This window comes from Aethalodelphis obliquidens, unplaced genomic scaffold (genome assembly GCF_003676395.1).
Source record: "Aethalodelphis obliquidens isolate GAN/ISIS:26980383/991018 unplaced genomic scaffold, ASM367639v1 scaffold6, whole genome shotgun sequence".
Lineage (NCBI taxonomy): Eukaryota > Metazoa > Chordata > Mammalia > Artiodactyla > Delphinidae > Aethalodelphis > Aethalodelphis obliquidens.
Genome location: NW_020837950.1, coordinates 38,088,047 through 38,104,696, shown reverse-complemented (window position 1 = coordinate 38,104,696; position 16,650 = coordinate 38,088,047). Strand labels below are relative to the sequence as shown.

Sequence of the window (16,650 nt, the reverse complement as noted above, 5' to 3'; positions counted from 1 at the left end):
TTTTGTATCTCTTACCCCAGGCAAGACTCAATGGAAGTTGATTACATGCACAATATTTATTTTGGCCTGGGTCATCAGGGTCACCTCCCACACCTCTGGCTCTCAGACTCAGGGTGTTTGGTTTTCTTCCCTTTGGTGTGGTGAAGGGCTGAAGTCAGGAACACATTGATGTGAGTCTGAGTTTTCTCCCAATGGGTCAGGCTGTTCTCCAGACTCTCAGCTGATCTCAGGTGGAGCTGCAACCCAGGTTGCGTGGAGAACTTGTCACGTCTTGTCCTCTTTATGGAACCCGGGCTCTGACATTCCTTAGTGTGGTCAGTGGCTGGAGGGAAAACTGAGTGGAAATCAAGATAGGAATTCACCTTATAATCCTGCTGTAATGTTAGAGTTAAATAAACGGACAGTGTTAAATAAACTGGCAGCGTTATCTGTCAGGTCCTTAATGGCAGAAATTTGAAAATTTTTTCAAAATCGCCATAATGATCATAGACACTTTCATCAGGCTGTTGATGCATTTTTGAATAACATGCTAGTCTTTGTGACTAAGAAATAGAATGGGAATTTGTGGATATTATTAGCCAACGTTTGAACATCTGCTTGTCCCCTTGTGCCTACTCTAGAAATATCACCAGTAAGATCTTTCCAATCAACATCTTCCATCCATTCTTTAATATATCTGCTTGTGTGTGAGGTTCTATCTAAATCTGAAGAGCCAGGCTGGTATGTTTCAGGGAGGAGGCCAAATTGTCTGGCAAACTCAATGGAACCCTCTTCAACATTGGGAAGTCCTTAGCATGTAATTCTGCCTTAGTCCAGGGGGATATGTGATTGTTTTGGGGCCATCCTCACTGGACCTGGCTTTAAAAGGGGCTGTCATTACAGGAGGGCAATATGACTAGCCTTCTGTAGGGGGGTCCATCTCAGTGTTATAAAAAGTTCAGAGACAGATGGACAGCAAGGAGGAGAGCCTTGTGATGAACACTGAGAGGAAAAGGAAGGAGCAGAGGAAGCCAAGGAGAGAGAGCTCTCAGAAGCCTCAGGATTTTTCCAATTTGGAAATCCTTTGAGATCATTGCGAGTTGGTTTCTCTGAGGGAAGCAATAGTGGATTCACTATTATGTTTGGAGGCCTGAAAATACCAGTTGAAATATGATTTGCATTCTTTTTGTCCTGTTCTAAACCTTTTCTCCAATCGAGCATGCAAATAAACTCATTTAAAAGTCTCAAATGAGCCAAAAGTGGGCAAACAGTTTCAAGTTGTCATAGGTGATTTAAATCCAAAGCAACAAATTTACAAGAGGAGGGCCTGTAGGTTTTAAACCTAAGATGAGTGAGTTCTGCACAGCAGCTGCCCTTTGGCAGTGCCCTTAGAAACCAAACTCCCCATAAGGGAGTACTTACCACAATGAAGGATTCCCTTTCCAGATAAAGCCTGCAACAGAGGATACCCAAGTAAAGAAAGGCATTTAGTACCTCTGCCAAAATGGGAGTCTGGGACCATGAGTAAGTCATGACCCAAATCACAAGGAAATGACAGAGTCCAAGGGGCTCTTATAGGGGAATTACTCCCATTTGGGGCTGCGCTGGAGGTAGAAGTGAGTCACTTTGGTTCCTGCTTCTAACAATCAGATTCAAGTCTGCAAAAAACAAAGAGCTTTATTTGGAGCCCTGGGAATTATAATTTGGGCAACAAAAATACCATATGTTCTCACTTATATCTGAAATCTTGAAAAAACAGATGGGTGTTTAGCTAAAGGCGAGGTATGGTATAGGCAAAATGGCTGAAGAAAGACAAAAGGTACAAACTTCCAGTTATAAAATAAGATGTGAGGATGTAATGTACAGCATGGCAACTATACTTCATACTTTATTACATATTTGAAAGTTGCGAAGAGTAAACTGTAAAGTTATCACAAGAAAAAAAATTCTGTAACTATATGTAGTGACCGGTGTTAACTAGACTTACTGTGATTATTTCACAATACATACGAATATTGAATCATTATGCTGTATATCTGAAACTAATATTGCATGTTAATTATACCAAATACTTGGGAGGAAGGGAGGGAAAATCTTGATAACAGGGTGGGGCCCTTCAAGGGTAGGGTGACCCGTAATACACACAGGAATCTTCTAGGAACAATAGGGAAAGACATTTACCAGAAGGAGGGTTTTCTCTTGAAGTCAGATATGGTCAATTCCACCTTTCTCAATCATTTGGCTGACACTGGAGGGTGGCCTAGTTACTGTGTCCCAGGGTGTTCTTTGTTCTACTCTGGAATGTGTCTTATTCTCTTGTCTTGACCAAAGGTAAAAACTAAGTTCACAACGAAATGTTGTGTGGTATTAACAAAATTAACAGAATCAGTTGCACTGCACTATTTACTATGGAAATTTTATTACCTTATGCTGAGAGTTTTGCTATCTCCTCCTGCCTCTCATGGGAAGTTGCAGCTGGTCATAATCTTCTGGTAGAATCTCAAAACTTGAGGGTACATCTACAGACACTTCTTAGCCTACCACTTCTCCAGGTTGTGTATGTTGGTGGGGAGGGAAGAGTTATCTCATCTGCCTTTGTATTCCAGGACCGTGCTCATGACTTCAACCCTGGCTGTAGAGTCCCTGAGGAGGGTCAAGTTAGACAGCTCACTTGTATTCAAGTGTAATCCTTTGTTTCTACAAAGTGATGCATTTTTCAGCAAGTTTATTTCTTTCTTTCTCTCATAGAAAGAAAACCAGCGAAAATGCCTAGTAGAACCTATCACTTATCCAATAGTAGATTCTCAGAGTAGCATTTTCAAGTGAAAGGCTCCCAGTTTATTGAGGAAAAACCTTACCAGCCTGGATGTCATCTTGGGAAATCCACCAGTCCTCTAAGTAACTAAAACAACAGGGAACTATTTACATGAAAAACAAAGCTTGATAGTCAGTGTTATATGACCAATAATCCTCGTTTATTCCCAGAATCAATACCTTAAATGGATGTATAAAATGAAGAACTAAAATGGTCATGTTTTTCAGAAGAATCTATTTCTGTGTAAAACTTGTCTGTTTAGCTGCCAATTCCATCCTGGATACATAGGTGAAAGAATGCTGTAGGCTCCCACCTGGTTTCTAGAGAATATGAAGTTTGGCAGTAAAGTCCAGAGGGCTTTTGTGCCAGGCTATCTTGTCCAGGAGTTGTTTGTACTGGGTGCCCACCTGACTTCCTTTAAACCCATCCTTCCAGGGAGAAACTAGTACTTGAGGATGAACCACAACTCCATGCAGCAGTGCTGAATGACTCAAAAGCTGTCTGTGAGAGAATCTTGTCAGCCAGCACCCAAACCTCAGGGGTCTACAACGGGAACTGTTTGTTCTCGCCCTCACAGGTCTGGGGGTCGGTGGAAGTAGCTCTGTGCGTGTGCGCTCCTCTGAGACCCAAATATGTTTAATGACCAAATTCCACTGAGGGCTTCCAAACAGGGAGGTGCTTTGTTGGGTTTGCCCTGTTATTTCTTCAGCCTGCTCTGTGGGAGTGAGCAGTCCAACTACACGAAGCAGTCAGACTTTGAGCAAGGAGGAACTTGATGGTCCCATACAAGAGAGGAGCCACATCCAAAAGAACTTTTCAATTATAAATCTTTTCTACAAATGACCCTCAGTCTTGCTCACTGTAATCCTGTTTTTGCAATTTGCCCGGTCAGAAACACATCCCTTTTTTTTTTCACTTCGATTGCATCAGGACCAAGTGCAGGCACTCTAAATAGAGTCAACTAAAATCCAATCTCTTCTTGTGTATTGACTCAGATGTCTGACTACTTAGAGCAAGTGCCAAAGTGCTTAAGTGTCTCCCTCTTACTTGAAAGGATCATAAGGGAGAGGCGTGCAAATGAAACAGTTTTCCACACCACGTCGTCTACCACAACTAGCACCTCTCTTGAGAGGAGAATAACTGTGCCTCCTCTCCTGCAGGAATGGTCAGCAGAGACAGTCCAGCCTACTTGAGTTCATGTTCATTCCTCTCAGTTTCTCTGGCATTCCTTTCTGTGAAAGAATAAACTAGAGATTGACTGAGGGGATCATCAATTTGAGAGCTGAGTTATCCCATGCTGTGAGTCTGAAAAGAAGCCATTATTGGGAAAACGTGGGCTCTAGAATTACCCTGTTTTGTAACACAACTGGTCTAGTCAAGGATGGGAAAGTGGGACAAGAGAGGGGATTGTCACCTCAGCTTTTGTTCATCTGGAAGTGTATTAATTTATGTTTGAAGGATAGTGTCATTGGGTAAGGAATTCATGAAAGTCACTTTCCTTCAACATTTTCAATGAGCTTCTAATGCCTTCTGGTCTCCATGGTGTCTGAGAAATCAGCCATTAATCTTATTGAGGCTCCTTTGTATGTGATGAGCTGCTTTCCTCTTGATGCTTTCAATGCTCTTTCAGCAGTTGGACTGTGATGTGTCTAGTTTTGAGTTTATCCTACTTTGGAGTTAATTGAGCTTCCTGGATGTGTCAAGGTTTGATCAGTTTGGGAGGTTTACAGCCATTTCTTCCAATATTATTTCTGCTCTTTTCTCTCTGTCCTCTCCTTCTTGGACTGCCATTATGTACATGTTGGTATGCTTAATGCTGATATTCACGGATGTCTGAGGCTCTGTTCACTTCTTTCTGTTCAGACTAATCTCAATCAACTCATCTCCAAGTTAGTAGATATGGGCTGGTGGAAGAATGCATCTGCAATTGAGCTTTTCAAGTGAACTTGTTTTTGCATCTTTCAACTCCAGAATTTCCATATGATTCTTTAAAAACTTCTATTGATATTTTCTACTTGATGAGACATTGTTCTCATACTTCAGTTTTACACATGATTTCCTTTACCTTTTGAATGTATTTAAAATAGCGGATTTAAGTTTCTTTTACAGTAAGTAGAACATCTAGGTTTCCTCAGGGACAGTGTCTACTGATTGGAATTTTTCCTGGGTGTATGGGCCTGTTTGTTTTGTTTTTTGGCATGCCTCAATTTGTTGTTAAATTGGATATTTAAAATGGGCAACTATGGACATTACTGGCAACTCTGGAGATTAGATTCCTCAAATCCAAGCTTTGTTGTTGCTGATTGTTTAGTGACTTTTCTGAGTAATTCTGCAAGGTCATAATTCAGTGGCTTAATTGGTAATCCACTGAACTCTCTGCTCAGTTACCTTAATCACCTAACAATTAAAACAGCTATTTCCTTAAACGTTTTGGACCAATAAGTCTTCCAGTTGTGGATGAAGTGCTGTGTATGTGAACCACACCTTTAATTATCTGGCAGTTGTAACTTTACCTTAACCTTTACTCTCCATGTGAGAGTCTCAAGATTGGCAAGAAGTAAGAGATTAGGGCTTTCTTAGGTCTTTCCTGGGTATGTGCACAGCCATGTACCTGTGTGTGGCCTTCTGAAGTCCCAGAAATATGCTGGAGCTTTCCAAAGTACCCTATGAATATCTCCTTCCAGTCTTTCAAGTTTGTGATTAGCCTCTGAAAACACTCATGGCTGAATCAGGGAAGAGAAAAACATGTTCTTAAGCCCCTTCTCTTGCTTGCAATCCTTGGCAGAACCTAACCTGGGTGTGTAGTTGGGTCATCAGTGTTAACTCCCACACCTCTGGCTCTCAGACTCAGGCTGTTTGGTTTTCTTCCCTTTGTGGTGAAGGGCTGAAGTCAGGAACCCATTGATTTGAGTCTGAGTTTTCTCCCAATGGATCAGGCTGTTCTCCAGCCCCTCAGCTAATCTCAGGTGAAGCTGCAACCCAATCGCCTGGAGGACTTGACACAGGTATGTGCCCCCTATGGAACCCCAGCTCTGACATTCCTTAATGCAGTGAGTGGGTTGAGGGACTACTGAGTGAATGTCAAGCTAGGAATGCTCATTGCTTGATGTTCTTGTGCAGAAACAGATTCTGTAGCCTGTTGGCCACCAGAAGTTATGTGCCATGTGATGGTGCTAGGTGCCCACGCAATTTAATGAGCAGGCGTTTTTGTCTTGTGCTGTTTTCTGGATGAGCAGGTGGGTCCCTTATTAAGGTGCTTCCATCTGAAAATCAATTGTGCCTCTCTTGAGTAGTAGCAGCTTGCATTATTTCAGAAGAGATTTTTTAAAAACGGTTTTCTGATCCTGGAGGCATCCGGTATGCTTCAGGAGTTACTAGATCAGAAACACAGAAATGAAAGGTATTTCATTTCTTTCCATTTTTTTGTTTTCACAGTAGCCAAGAACCTGACATGTATTCCTAGGTCCAGTGAGGATAAAGCAACCGTGATTTACAAGTGAATTTGGATCAAAATCTACAAACTAATAAGGATGATACTTTATGCTGATAGTTATAAATGACTTTCCAAGCAACTGACCACCTGCAACTCTCACAAAGTTCTCTCTAACCCAGAGGATCAGATGAGCTGCCCAATCAATGCATAGCAGGCCCCCTGCCCAGTGCCATGGAGGGGACCCTACAACTCAAATGTTAGAAGCTCCTGAGCATTTATCTTAAATCTTGGCAGGGACATTTGAGGGTTTAAAATGAAAGCACTGTCATATTAACTTGTTTCTGCTTTCCTTATATAATCATTCAGGACAGTGACAACCCAAGGGATTATTAAAATGCTGCTTCCCTCAAATCCAGACTCAAGTCTTTCCTCCCTTGATGCTCAGAAATGTGTGAGACTTTCGGGTCTGACTGATGGGTCCTCTGGGGTAATTGCCTCCCAGCCCTTATCTGTACAATGTAGTTGAGCTCATTGAGCTTGGTCCTCTGGACTCTCCTGACCCAGAGCACGAGTGCAACCCCTGTGTGTGGCTCTTGGAATTGCATACCTTGGTGCACTGAGGATGACCTTCTTATGGGCATGGCACATGGGGCTCTGATTCCTGGGCTGAGCGCTAAATCTGACCTGATATTCCCGACTCAGTGTCCAGTCTTGATATCTTTCCTGATGGGGCTCAAATGCTGCTTTTATGGCCACAAGAATTGCCAATCTCATCCAATGTATAAGAAGTTTATACAGAACTAGGCTTTGCCAAAGTATGGGGCCTTGAGCATCTTTCACTGTGCACTTCATCTTAAGTCCAGTCAAATGCCCTTCTCTTGCATATAGTGAAGAGAAATATTGAGTTTCTGCCTGACTTGCATGGAGGATGCTGAGTTGTATATTCGGGGTTCTATTTGCAGACGGTCCTGCAGTGTGGGCTCTATGCAGGGAAATGATGGGTCAGCAGCAGGTGGTCAGCACCACCAAGAGCACCCCAGCTCCCTCAACAGTAGCCCTCAGAGAACCCAGCTCCAGAGCATAAGCTGCTACCCAGGGAAGAATTGCATGGTAAGCAGATGCTGTCAAAGAAGATTCCTGAGTCCTGCTTTATCTGGTGAAAGAGGCAGCAACTCCAGGTGAGAGGCGTAAATCTGTCCCATCATCATCTAAGAACAGTCTCCTCTGAGGGTTTTTCTAGCTTGGACATTAATCATTTCCAGACAGTCCTTTGGAGGCCCGAGTGGTCAGCAGTCTCTTAAAATCTTAAAAGCAAGCATCTCCCTTCAGAAGAGTTGAGCTATTACAGCTCCAATACCATGCTACATATAAGACACGACAGTCCTGTGGATCTGAAGAATGCCCTCATTCACTAAGCCACGGCAACACATGCTAGAACCTCCCGAAGGGTGGGTGGATGCTTGGAGCCACGTGACGGGAGCATCCTTTGGAATCCTGCAAGTCACTGCCCAGCCCAGGGAGCAGCTCTGCAGTGAGAGGCACTTCAAGTTTCACTTTAGTATTTTCATCAAGGTGCTACACTTGTGCAGGATCATTGCTTAACCTGGACCTTGAAAACTACTCGGCAACCTAGTTCCAGAGACTGAAATGTGAAGTCCACTTGTCACAGGCTGCCTGCACTGTCATCCTGCCCCCAACCCACCTCTGACCTTTGTTCTCTCTGGTCTGGGGAAGCAACTGCATGTGGACGTTCCTGGAGCCAAACTCTTCTGTGTTTGGACAAGGAACAGCTGTCTTGTCAGTTTTAGCAGGGTGGTCCCTGACCCCCATCCTTATGTGACCCCTGGATTGCGGAGCAGATCATGGACTCTCCTAGGCACAGCTCACCTTGTGAGGAGCAGAGGTCATTCTTGGAGGTGACAGACTTAAATCAGCTCTGGCATTTTCTGAGAGTGGTCACTAGTGGGTGCTGCATTTGGGGAATTCACCCAGAGGAAGTGAAGGTCTGAATACAGGAAGCACAGAGTGGAAACTTCTGCCTTTCTTTGATGCCTTTGGTACCAACTGAAATGTGTCCCAAAAAGTCTGGGACAGTACTGGTCTTGGTTAACACTAGCACCTTCTCTGGGCAGGAAGGCTTCAGTGTTCCAAGGAGCAGGTTTCAGAGTCGATCCTATCACCCCAGTGTTTGCCCCACAGCCTGACAGCCCAGGATTCTAAGTGTTAGCTGGTGGTACCTTCCATGATGGGCAAACAGCTGCTGGTCTTGCTTTCCGGGGCTTCCACTTTTTGTTGTTGTTTTTTGTTGTTGTTTTTTCGCGGTATGCGGGCCTCTCACTGTTGTGGCCTCTCCCGTTGTGGAGCACAGGCTCCGGACGCACAGGCTCAGCGGCCATGGCTCACAGGCCCAGCCGCTCCGCGGCCTGTGGGATCTTCCCGGACCAGGGCATGAACCCGTGTCCCCTGCATGAGCAGGTGGACTCTCAACCACTGTGCCACCAGGGAAGCCCCGGGGCTTCCACTTTTTGGTTGTGATTTCAAGGTGTCTTTGGGGAGGTAGTCAGGGAGCCTGGACCACGGCTGCCCTAGGAGAGGACAGTGAAGACTCAGGGCTGTTTGTCAGGGCACAGTAAGAAACTTATCACCTCTTCTGGAAGCTCTGATGACTCATAGTTCCTGTGAAGCAGGTACCTTGCGGTTCACCCTGAAAGGCAAGGCCTCTCATAGCATCTCGTTCTCTTTGGCGGGAAAGTAGAGAAATAGACCAGAAGTATTAGACAATCCACTTAGTTTTAGGGACGAGAGCCCTTTAGAGAAATTTGTCTTTTTCTATTCTTGTGAATAATTTGTTACATGAGTGGTGTGTTTCTAGATGAACTGGTAGTAGAATCCTACAAGGAAGTTATCTGGGCCCACATAATACTTTTGGGGAGGGTTTCAATTGTGTATTTAGTCCCTTTCATAGAAGCACTGAATATTCAATATTTATTGTATATAAGTTTTAATAATTTAAATTTCAAATGCATAGGTATAAATGCCTTGAAAGACTCAAATTGAACACTCTTCATACCTTCATTTGTAGGTTGGGATGCTAGGAAGATATGTTGCTATGCGGCTTTCAAATATTTGAAATAAACTTTAGTGAGCTAGTATGGATTCCTTTGAACGTAGAACCTGAAATACCAATTTTGGGCAGGCACCGTATTAACTTCCTATTGCTTGTGTAACTAAATGACCACCGGGTTAGGGGCCTAAGTGAAGACAAATTTTATCTTAGAATTCTGGAGATCAAGAGCTTGACAGGGGCCTCTCTTGGGTAAAATCAAGGTGTTGGCAGGTTTGCATCATTTTTGGTGGTGGCAGGGGACAGTTTGTTTCCCTGCCTTATCCCCTTTCTAGAGGCCCCCAGAAGTTGCTGGCTTGTGGCCTCTTCTTTCATCTTCAGATTCTTGACCCTCTTTCAACTTCAGAGTTGGCAGTGAATATTGAAATCTGCCTCTCACTCACCTTATTTCACTCTTGTGAATACATTGGGCCCATGTTGCATAATCCAGGATAATTTCCTTGGTTTAAGGTCGGCTGATTAGCAAACTTAATTTCCTCTTCTGATTAACTCCCCCTTGCCATGTAACATAATGTGTTTCCAGGTTCCCAGGATTAGGATGTTAACAAGGTTGGGGCATGCTGTTATCAACTTTATGGTAGTTTATTTGGAAGTGATCCCCAGGAATCCCAGAGGAAGGGGAAACCTGAGACCAGTTGAAGGGAGTAGGCTCTGAAGGGGTTGTTATTAGGTTGGTCACCTCTACAGGTGACTGGTACTCAACCCCACTTGGGACCCGTGAGGTGCCATGTGGAATGCATCTCATAATTGTGCCTCCTGGGGTCAAGAGTCTGGCCATTTACCCACTACCTGCTGTGTTCTTTGCAGTTACTCCCTCCCCCGAGCCATCTGTTCCCCTGCGCTTCTGAGATGTGATTCTGTATGAAAACAAGGGGACAGAGAGGGTCAGGGTGTGGCACTGAGCAGCCCAATCCTTTCAGTGGATGCCAACCTCCTGGATTTCCCTTTTAGAAGAAGAGGGACTAGTTCAGGGCTGCTTCCAGCAAGATGCTCCCTGTTCTATCTTCCTGCGATGGAGACTTTTCCCTCTTCTGGGAAATCTTTTTTATACCTCCTTAGATCCCATTTAGCCTTGTTCCCATCTCAGCCTCCCACAATGTCTGCCTGTATTTAATATCTTAGGATGCCCCAAATTAACAAAATTTCATTGTATTCAAGGGTGGCTCATTCTCTTCCACAAACAGATGAGAGTATACTAAGGATGTGCAACTAAATCTACCTCATTGCAGATCTCCCTTACAAGTCATGAATCATTCTAAGATACGTATTGTAAAAATTCGAGAACTGATTTCCTTGTTGGCATGTGATGGAGATCAGCAGGTTTAGGTTTTCACATTCATGTAGATACTATCATACGTCAACTCTTGCATTTCATTGCTATATACCTCTACCATTTAGGGGGGAATGTGATCTAAAATCTTTATTTCGTTAATATTTAGTTTTCTTAAGTATTTTCAGTTTTGAGATTCTAAGAAATGTCTACATCTCATTCAAATTGGAACAATTGATGCTTTTTTAATGAGAAGAATTTCTTCTCTCCTGAGAGTCTACCTTCCTCAGCTCCCATAAATTCTTGTGAACCTAGTCTGGTCAGGTTGCCTTCCCCCACTCCCCCACTTAAAACTCCTAAGATTGCATGAGAAGGAAAAAGGGGATGTGTTGAACTCCTTCTCCTGCTGGCAGTCCCTGGCAGGCCCAGGCCTGGATGGACCAGACCCTGTGCTGCTTCTAGAGGAAGCTTCGGCCAAGTGCGCTGGGCTCTGGCTTCTCCCTCAGCTGTGTGGTGTTTGCCCAGCAGGGGCTGGGATGATGGGGGTCAAAGCCTAGGTCCTTCATTGACCCATGTCTTCCAGAAACTCCTAGTCTTTGGTGCCTATACGAGAGTCATCTCCAAGCCAGAGTATTTAGGTGGTTCAGATGGTCCAGGTGGGGTTTATTACTACCTGTCTGTTCTGGGGGAGCGAGCACTCCATTTTGCCCCCAGGGATGCTGATGACCAGGGCAGGATTTACTGTGAGCCTGGGTCACTCATGTGACCTCCCTCTACCACATGTGTGAGTCCAGATCTCGGTCTTACTTTGTGCCATGGGCTCTCTGCAGGGTGGTGAAGGGCTGAGGCTCAGGGGTCAGCAATGTCCACACTGTGTGCAAGGCTGAGCCCCTGGTAGATCATATCTCTGGAAAGATAGCATTTCCCCCTCTGCCCTGGTCATCTTAGGTTACCAGGCAGTTGTGACACACCTGTGTCCTCTTAATGGAACCAGCCCTGACATTTCTTATCAGGGTGAATTGACTGAAGATGAATTGAAGGATTTATCCAATTATGGAAAATGCTTGCCTGACCCTTTCCTGTGAGGCAGGAACAATGCAGCCTCATGGCCCCCACACAAGTCATGTGGCAGGTGCCTGCCTTCCCCAGGGCCCACAGAACACTGCTCATTTTTCTTGATGGGGCAATTTCCCCTTGTACTGCCTTCTCAAGAATGGGTGTTTTCCATCAGAAATTGTTCCATCATTAATCCCAGTCCTGTGGTTCTTCTTGATTAATGTTTTAGAAGAGAAAATAGTTTTCAGGTTTTTGTGATTCTGAGTGGTCCAGTGTGAATCAAGATTGACTAGATGAGGAATCCAACACTGGATATTTTCCTTTTCAGCTCTCACAACAGCTAATTATTAATGTGCTGTAGTTCTTCTAAATGGAGTCAGGATCAAAATCTGCATTCCCATTATTCAGATGATATTTTATACTGATAGAAGTGATGACTTTGTAAACATGACACAGAGAACTTGTCTGTTACCTCCTGCTACTCCTAATACATCTTCTATAACTCAGCCAGATGAGCTGCCTGAGCATAGCAGGCACCATGGGTGAATTACATGTCCAGCACAGATGGGACCGTGAACGTATGTACTATCCTCTACTTTGCACCCTGGTGGCCCCTAAGAGAGGGGAGTTTGAGTGATTGCAATGAAACTATACTGTCTTCCACACTTTTGCCTTTCCTTTTCCTCCTGCTTCTGGGAGGTTTCTTAAACTGAATCTTCGGCCACATTTATTGTATCATTTATCCCATATTTTTACAGAGAATTTTGATGATAATAACTCTATATCTCAATTTCTTGATCTTAATCTCTTCTTCAGGGAGGAGTATAATTTGTCTCTTTAAATCTCATGCTCTTTCTACTGCAAAAAATAGATGAGACTGTGGTGTTTAAGGATCTAAAATTAGATCTACCTCATATGTCAGATCTCTTACCTGTTACAAGTTGCTGTAGATAAATATTTTCAAAGAAATCGACAACTCTTTCCTCATTGGAATGTGGTGGAGGTTAGGGGGGTTTAGATTTCCACACTAGTTTATTATGTCAATTATTGCATTTAATTGCTACATACCTGTATATATTGTTTAGGGGCAAGTATGATCTAAAATCTTAACATTTAGTGCTTGTTAAAGTATCCTTTTCTCCATTCTTTGAGCTCCTAGAACTGCCTACATGTCACACAAATTTCAGTGATTGATGTGCTTTTTGTGTGCGTGTGTGAGAACTTATTCTCTCCTCCAAAGTTTCCCTTCCTTTAGCTTCCACGAGTTTAAAGGAGCCAAGCAATTCACCTGTCTAGCCATTTAAAACTCTTATTAGAATGAATGAGGAAGAAGGATTTGTTTGAAACCCTTCTGCTTGCAGTTGCTGACAGGCTAACCCAGGATCGAGCAGACCCTGTATTGACCTCAAATGGAAGCTGCTGCCAAGGCGTGTTTGGCTTTGACATTGTCTTCAGCTGTGCCAGAAGCTGATCCCCACCCCCCATCATCCTACCCATGTTCCACATGGTCCTATCATCCTCTGATCACTGTATGCTGACCATTCCTGTACTTTAGGCATCCATATGGGGGTCATTCCCAAGCCAGAGTATCTGGAATGATCCTGGTGAGGTTTCACACCACCTAACTTCAATTCCTTATACCCTCATCGAAGTTCCACTGAATGTTGGTGTACTTATTGTGTGCCCGGATCACTCTGGTCTTCTCCCCTACACTCCAACATCTGTAGTTCTCAAAGACATGTGTTCAGCCTTCTGTGCCTTGAGCTCCTTGTAGGTGTGAGGAAGACTGAAGTTCAGGACCCAGGATGTCTGGGCTCTGTGCAGGGCTGAGCCTGTTATAGTTCCCTTCTGTGAGGAAAGCACTTTCCCCTCTGCCCTGATCTTATGTTGAGATCCTAAGATCTCCAAATGTGGTTGCCTGGAGGTCTTGACAGAGGTGTGCCTTTATGGAACCAGCCCTGAGTTTCCTCATTGGGGTGAGTTGGTTGAAGGTGAATTGAGGGATTTGTCCAACTAGGAGAACTCCTGGCTTGATGCTCTCCTGTGAACCCAAATCAAGGTTTCTAGCCGCATGGCATCCAGACCAATCAACTGGTAGGTGCTCATGACAGATGTCACTCTTCATTATCTTTCCTGACTGGGTGCTTTTCCCTTGTTGTGCCTCCTGTCAAAGTTGATGGGTTCCATGTTAAAAATGGTTCCATCTGAAAGGCTTAATCCCACAATCCTTCCAGATTAAGGGTTTTCCAGGAAAAGAGAATAAGCTAGATTTTAGTGATTGCCCATCTTGTGAGTGGTCCAGCATGCTTTAGGAGTGAATAGATCAGGAATTCAACAGTGGATCTTCCAGGTCTCTTTTCAGTCCTCACAAATGCCAATTATTTTGATGTCCTGAGTTCTCCATTAAATCTGGATCAAAACCTGCCTTCCAGTTAACATGGATCTTATATTGAAGAAAATAAATTTTCTAAATATATAGTGTAGAAAAGAAGTGTTGTCTTACCTACTACCATTTCTTCACATGTTTTCATTCACCCAGACAGTTGGATGAGCTGTCCAAGCACAGCAGGGTCCATAGGTATTCGAACCACACGTTCAGGGCCATGGAGGGGACCCTGAACCCAAATGCCTGAAAGTCTTATACTTCCCTCTATAGTGCACTGGGAGGGGCCCCTGAGATGTAGGATGTCTGAGTGATTGAAATGAATAAATTCTGGCCCTTTGTCTTCTACATTCTAGACTTTGTAGTTTCTTGATGCCTCTGGAAAAGTTTCATCTGATCTACAGCCATGTTGATTGTCTTTATCCCATATACTTTTGCACCAGTACTATATTTCATGCTAAATATTTCCATGTTTTATGACTTCCGATTCACACTTTATTTGACTAATCAGCTTCTATATCTTTGAAGAAATGAACTTGTTGTTAAGTCTCTTGATATTTGTTTAATTCTCTTCATTGACAATAATAGGTTCAGATTTCTTAAAGACGGCATCTTTCAGGTGACTTTTTTTGTCCTGTGACTTCTTGTGGTGACTCTCCTGCCTGAACATATATATTGGCTAAGAGGCTTGAGATATACTTGTCAGAGGTCCACCTGGGTTGAATGTCAAACTATATGGTATCTGGATGTCCTCAGAAGATGTGATGTCTTAGGAGCTGCTCCTTCAATTTTCCCCACAGGATACAGAGACCTAAATGCCAGAAGCTTGGCTCCGGATGCCCTCTGTAGTTTTTCTGAGTGCCTCTGGCATTTCCAGTAGTAACATGAATGTCCCAGGCAGGTGGGGGACAGTGCTCATCATAGGCAACATTATGCCTTCTCCTCTGGGAAGCCAGGTCCTGTCTCTGAGACAGGGAACAGTTCTGAAGCTGTCATAGTTTCATGATGTCAAACTGCTGGGAATATCTGACTCTTTGCCCCAAACTGATCAGATATTTTCTGCTTGGGAGACACAGCTGTTGGTCATGCTTTCTGAGCGTTAGCTCATTTCTGGCTTATTCCTGGTGATGTTTTCTGTGGTGATTGAATCAGAGCTCGTGGGGGATACTATACCTAATAAGAGAAAAATAATGCTAAAGCTTTTCCCCAGTTTTGCTGCTGTCAATGTACAGGGTGAAGGGTTTTGTTTGTCTGGCAGCTCTGCTGACCGACAAGTGCCTGTGAAGCCGGGACCTCACTGGGCAGCTTGTGAAGGCTGAGGAGTTCCGTATCTTATTCTAGTAGTAAAGCAGGTGAGAGTTCAACCACTGGACTTAGTGAGTCTACTTGGTCCTCAGGGATGAACCCATTGTGAGTCTGGGATGCTCTGTGTCATGACTACCCTGAAAGATCAATTCAGCCTTGACAATTTTGTAAGGGGGAATTGAAGTTGCTCATCATTATTGTTGGAACAGACTTCTGAGTGTGTAATTGCATTCTGTGTGTATTCCAAACTTTTCCTCCTTCCTTAGCAGAGTTCTGTGTCTGTCTTCAATGGTTGGGTTGTTGTGATGAATGGAGTCCACATTGGCTCAAAATAAGATTCTCCAGTTTTGTTTGTCATATTGACTTTGCTGGCAGCTCACCATTGCCCATCCAAGGATGGGAGCACATTCAGACTACTTTTATTCTGGCTCTTTTATCTTCATCATCACTTGTCTATTGTTCCTTGGTCCTCCTGCTTGTGACTGGTCACCTTGATATTGTATCACATTGAGAATAGAAAATTAGTCTTGTATAGGTAGAAGAAAATCTTAAAGTCATAACTAACTGGAAGGTTGTAACCACACCCATCTTGTTCTCTGAAATTTATCAGAAGGAAGAGTTCCTGTGTCTCTGTCCAAAGCGGAGATGGGTATGAAAGACCATGGGTCTTCCAGGAAGATGTGGGAGCAGAGAGTTCATTCCCAGTCACCTACCCCAAACATTATCACTAACCCACAGCCCCAGGAGGGTTTCTGAAATGCTCATATTCCTGTGACTGTTAAGTACCTGATTAAAAGGGGGTCTGTAAGTTATTTTGGGGAAAACCTAGGCTTAGAGGACATCCAACAGATTGTGTGTCACCCAAAGATGGAAAATGTTAGACAGGAATTTTCAGGATTGTTCTTCTCAAACAGTCTCATCTCAATCAGGGAGGAATTCATTGTGGGAAAATCCCTGCTGGCTTCTGAGAGAACTGAGCTTTTCTTCATTGCATCCTCTAGTCACCAAGCATCTGGAGACTGCTTGGTAGACATGGGTCTGTTCTGAGCAGTAAGATGACGCCATTCGGTTTTGTTTAATACCATGGCCCATAGGTAGGGTGATAATTTAAGCTCTGTGCATTTGCTGGCATGTGCCACTGGCTGTTGGGCACCAGTTAATTAAGTAGACAACCCAGAAGGGTGTTATATTCTGCTCTAGCCTTTCTTAATGTATAACCTCTCCTGAGACTTAAGAGCTTTCTTTTTCTCTGCCAACTTAGATTGTTGGACAGGTCATCGGGACC

General features: G+C 43.8%; 1 long non-coding RNA gene across 3 annotated transcripts in view; it reads left to right on the top strand.

The window, feature by feature from the left end:
• Nucleotides 1-5,482: 5,482 nt before the first annotated feature.
• Nucleotides 5,483-16,650, top strand: part of LOC113618947 (uncharacterized) — a 125,115-nt gene continuing 113,947 nt past the window's right edge. For 2 of the 3 annotated variants that reach the window (XR_003432218.1, XR_003432217.1), the window contains exons 1-2: nt 5,484-5,799; nt 7,190-7,405. This is a non-coding gene — a long non-coding RNA (uncharacterized LOC113618947). Of the gene's footprint in view, nt 5,800-7,189; nt 7,406-16,650 lie in introns of all 3 variants that reach the window. The other variant, XR_003432216.1, reaches the window with a different exon arrangement.